The following is a 5,000-nucleotide window of genomic DNA, read 5'->3' as shown; positions in this document are numbered from 1 at the left end:
AAAAACTCAGGATTTTGAGAAAGTCAGAATTTTGAGATTTTTTGAAAAAAGCCAACATTTTGAGAAAAAGCTGAGTATTTAGTACAGGGGTGGGGAACCTTTTTCCTCTCAAGGGCCATTTCAATTTTTTAAACATCCTCCGTGGGCCGTACAAATTATTGAACTCTGCTTAAAAAGACTAAAAAATCACAGCCCATTCATTTGGCCTTTCTTTCATGCTGTACAAAGAAAAAGCAAACTCTTAATCCAGATATCTAACCATGACTCGTGCATGCATTCACGTGCACGGTGTGGCATGACCACCAAAACAGAAAGATATGGACACAAGATGTGTGAAAATGTATTTAGTATCCTATCCATGTGGACATGATTTAAGTGGTGGGGGATCTGCCCCGGGAAGATTTATTTTTAAATATTGAAGTTAAAAGCATCAATCTGGTGCACTTTGAGAGCAACATGAAGAGATCGATGGATACATCTCTCAACACCCAGATGAAACAGAACTGAAAGCAGATTTTATTTTTCTTTATGGATATTTTACAAATCACTCCCCTTTCAAACTGTATTATTGTTTATTAATAACAACTTTTTTTTACTGTCATGTAGTATTTTATACCTGTTTACTTTATTCTATACTATAATGATCATATCAATAATAATACTAATAATAATATACATTACATTTATAAAGCGCTTTTCCTGGTGCTCAAAGCGCTTACAAGCAAGTAAAACAAAATCACAGATAAATAAAGATAAAATAAATAAAGATATCAATAAAGATGATGATAAAGAAGTGCCTTTACCTCACTGGTTGGAGAAAAAGCTTCTTATATTCGTTAGCATAGCTAGCTAACCAGATGCTAATAACAACTAAGTTATTGACTGTATGATCAGTATGACAGATGAACAGATCGCCCACTGGGCTTTCAACTAATGACACAGCCATGCAAAAACTACGGCATGTGTACGGCTCCTTATGGGTATTGCAATTTGTGAAGTGCCGGAGCGGCGTTCTGATGACACGTTAGGCTCGTGTTGTGTTCAAAGACCCTAATCTTGGCCAGGAGAAACAGGCACTCGCTTTTTTAATTTTTTTGCGGTCTATATTTCTTCAATTTTTTTCTTTTTTGCGTGTGTTTATAAATGACCTCGAGGGCCGTACCAAATGGTCTCGCGGGCCATATACGGCCCGGAGGCCGGAGGTTCCCCACCCCTGATTTAGTACATGACAGGATTTATGATTACATAGAAGAACCGGTGTTCCTCCATCTTGTGACTGTGGAACTCCCTCTCTTGGACATCAGCATGTGAAGGACACTGTTCAGGAACTGATGCTCTGTATGTGATGACTAATGAAGCTCAGCGCAAGTTCAGGCAGGAAGACCTATCACTTCGTATTGCACGTCATGGCAATACTCGCTCCCTTCACTAAATGATAGGGAGCGCCACTCCTCAGCTAACCTATCACTTCCCTCCATTCACAAGCCTAATTATCGCACCTGTTAATCCCTCTATATGCTCTCCCCTTTTCCATCAGCTGTCTTCCAGGTGTCAACGCGCAACCCTCCTCCACCCCTTCGCCTCCTGCTTCCAACTCAGGGCCAAGCTTAACCTTCTCCCTTCCAACCGGACCTAACCACTTATCACCACCACCAGTGTTTTTTGAGAAAAAGACAGAATTTTGAGATTTTTTTGAAAAAGACAGAATTTTGAGATTTTTTTGAAAAAGACAGAATTTTGAGATTTTTTTGAAAAAGACAGAATTTTGAGAAAAAGCCAGAATATGACAAGCATGATCATTTGTGACGTGGAGCTAATCTGAAGTAAACATTGAATACTGCTTTCTATTCCTCCATCTTGTGACTGTGGAACTCCCTCTCTTGGATATCAGCATGTGAAGGACACTGTTCAGGAACTAGCTGATGCTCTGTATGTGATGACTCCTTCCATTCTGGAGAGGATCACAGATACATGGATCCTGAGGTTCAAGCTCAAGCTGGAGACCAGTGATTATTAAGTATTCAGAAAAAGATAACATTTGGAGAAAAAGTCCGATTTTTGAGAAAGTCCGATTTTTGTAGAAAAAAAGTCAGATTTTTTAGAAAATGCCAGAATTTTGAGGTTTTTTACACAAAAGGACAAAAGAACAGTTCACGTCTCCTCACTGCCTGTAGAGATAGCTGTGTGTAGTTCAGGTCGTTTCTCTCCTTCAATTCAATGTTAAAGTGGCAGCACACTGCATTTGGCTAGGATCTGATGTGGTCGATGTTCACTGCTCAATGCAGAATAACGACTCCTCGCTTCACTAAATGTCACAATCTTAGTTTTCTGTCACAATCCTAGTTTTCTGTCACAATCTTAGTTGTCTGTCTTGTCATGATTTTATGTTGTAATTCTGTTCTCCCTGTGTCTGGTCTTCCTTCTTTCCCTCCTGTGTCTGATTGTCACAGTTCGTTTTGTCTGGATGGGACCTCGTGTTACCTACTCTTTGGGTTACCTCGTGTTACCTAATCTTTTGGTTACCTTGTGTTACCTACTCTTTTGGTTACCTCGTGTTACCCACTCTTTGGATTACCTCGTGTTCCCTACTCTTTGGGTTACCTCGTGTTACCTACTCTTTGGGTTACCTCGTGTTACCTACTCTTTGGGTTACCTCGTGTTACCTACTCTTTGGGTTACCTCGTGTTACCTACTCTTTGGGTTACCTCGTGTTACCTACTCTTTGGGTTACCTCGTGTTACCTACTCTTTGGGTTACCTCGTGTTACCTACTCTTAGGGTTACCTTGTGTTACCTACTCTTTTGATTACCTCGTGTTACCTAGTCTTTGGGTTACCTCGTGTTACCTACTCTTAGGGTTACCTTGTGTTACCTACTCTTTGGGTTACCTCGTGTTACCTACTCTTTGGGTTACCTCGTGTTACCTACTCTTTGGGTTACCTCGTGTTACCTACTCTTTTGGTTACCTCGTGTTACCTACTCTTTGGGTTACCTCGTGTTACCTACTCTTTGGTTTACCTCGTGTTACCCACTCTTTGGGTTACCTCGTGTTACCTACTCTTTGGATTACCTTGTGTTACCTACTCTTTGGGTTACCTCGTGTTACCTACTCTTTGGGTTACCTCGTGTTACCTACTCTTTGGGTTACCTCGTGTTACCTACTCTTTGGATTACCTCGTGTTACCTAGTCTTTGGGTTACCTCGTGTTACCTACTCTTTGGGTTACCTCGTGTTACCTACTCTTTGGGTTACCTCGTGTTACCTACTCTTTGGGTTACCTCGTGTTACCTACTCTTAGGGTTACCTTGTGTTACCTACTCTTTGGGTTACCTCGTGTTACCTACTCTTTGGGTTACCTCGTGTTACCTACTCTTTTGGTTACCTCGTGTTACCTACTCTTTGGGTTACCTCGTGTTACCTACTCTTTGGTTTACCTCGTGTTACCCACTCTTTGGGTTACCTCGTGTTACCTACTCTTTGGATTACCTTGTGTTACCTACTCTTTGGGTTACCTCGTGTTACCTACTCTTTGGGTTACCTCGTGTTACCTACTCTTTGGGTTACCTCGTGTTACCTACTCTTTGGATTACCTCGTGTTACCTAGTCTTTGGGTTACCTCGTGTTACCTACTCTTTGGATTACCTCGTGTTACCTACTCTTTGGTTTACCTCGTGTTACCTACTCTTTTGATTACCTCATGTGACCTACTCTTTGGGTTACCTCGTGTTACCTAGTCTTTGGGTTACCTCGTGTTACCTACTCTTTTGATTACCTCATGTGACCTACTCTTTTGATTACCTCGTGTTACCTACTCTTTGGGTTACCTCGTGTTACCTACTCTTTGGATTACCTCGTGTTACCTACTCTTTGGGTTAGCTCGTGTTACCTACTCTTTGGGTTACCTCGTGTTACCTACTCTTTGGATTACCTCGTGTTACCTACTCTTTGGGTTAGCTCGTGTTACCTACTCTTTGGGTTACCTCGTGTTACCTACTCTTTGGGTTACCTCGTGTTACCTAGTCTTTGGGTTACCTCGTGTTACCTACTCTTTTGATTACCTCGTGTTACCTACTCTTTGGGTTAGCTCGTGTTACCTACTCTTTGGGTTACCTCGTGTTACCTACTCTTTGGGTTACCTCGTGTTACCTACTCTTTGGGTTACCTCGTGTTACCTACTCTTTGGGTTACCTCGTGTTACCTACTCTTTGGGTTACCTCGTGTTACCTACTCTTTGGGTTAGCTCGTGTTACCTACTCTTTGGATTACCTCGTGTTACCTAGTCTTTGGGTTACCTCGTGTTACCTACTCTTTTGATTACCTCGTGTTACCTACTCTTTGGGTTAGCTCGTGTTACCTACTCTTTGGGTTACCTCGTGTTACCTACTCTTTGGGTTACCTCGTGTTACCTACTCTTTGGGTTACCTCGTGTTACCTACTCTTTGGGTTACCTCGTGTTACCTACTCTTTGGGTTACCTCGTGTTACCTACTCTTTGGGTTACCTCGTGTTACCTACTCTTTGGGTTACCTCGTGTTACCTACTCTTTGGGTTACCTCGTGTTACCTACTCTTTGGGTTACCTCGTGTTACCTACTCTTTGGATTACCTCGTGTTACCTACTCTTTGGGTTACCTCGTGTTACCTACTCTTTGGATTACCTCGTGTTACCTACTCTTTGGATTACCTCGTGTTACCTACTCTTTGGGTTAGCTCGTGTTACCTACTCTTTGGGTTACCTCGTGTTACCTACTCTTTGGGTTACCTCGTGTTACCTAGTCTTTGGGTTACCTCGTGTTACCTACTCTTTGGGTTACCTCGTGTTACCTACTCTTTGGGTTACCTCGTGTTACCTACTCTTTGGATTACCTCGTGTTACCTACTCTTTGGGTTACCTCGTGTTACCTACTCTTTGGGTTACCTCGTGTTACCTACTCTTTGGGTTACCTCGTGTTACCTACTCTTTGGGTTACCTCGTGTTACCTACTCTTTGGGTTAGCTCGTGT

At 42.2% G+C, this 5,000-nt stretch overlaps 1 protein-coding gene across 6 annotated transcripts in view; it reads right to left on the bottom strand.

The window, feature by feature from the left end:
- The window catches only part of LOC307025482 (multiple C2 and transmembrane domain-containing protein 1-like), a 57,512-nt gene that overhangs the window by 36,767 nt on the left and 15,745 nt on the right, over positions 1-5,000 (bottom strand). The window lies entirely within an intron of this gene.

This window comes from Notothenia rossii (assembly GCF_949606895.1).
Source record: "Notothenia rossii genome assembly, chromosome: 11".
NCBI classification, from domain to species: Eukaryota; Metazoa; Chordata; class Actinopteri; order Perciformes; family Nototheniidae; genus Notothenia; species Notothenia rossii.
The sequence above is the reverse complement of the archived record's forward strand: the minus strand, read 5'-3'. Positions and strand labels throughout refer to the sequence as shown.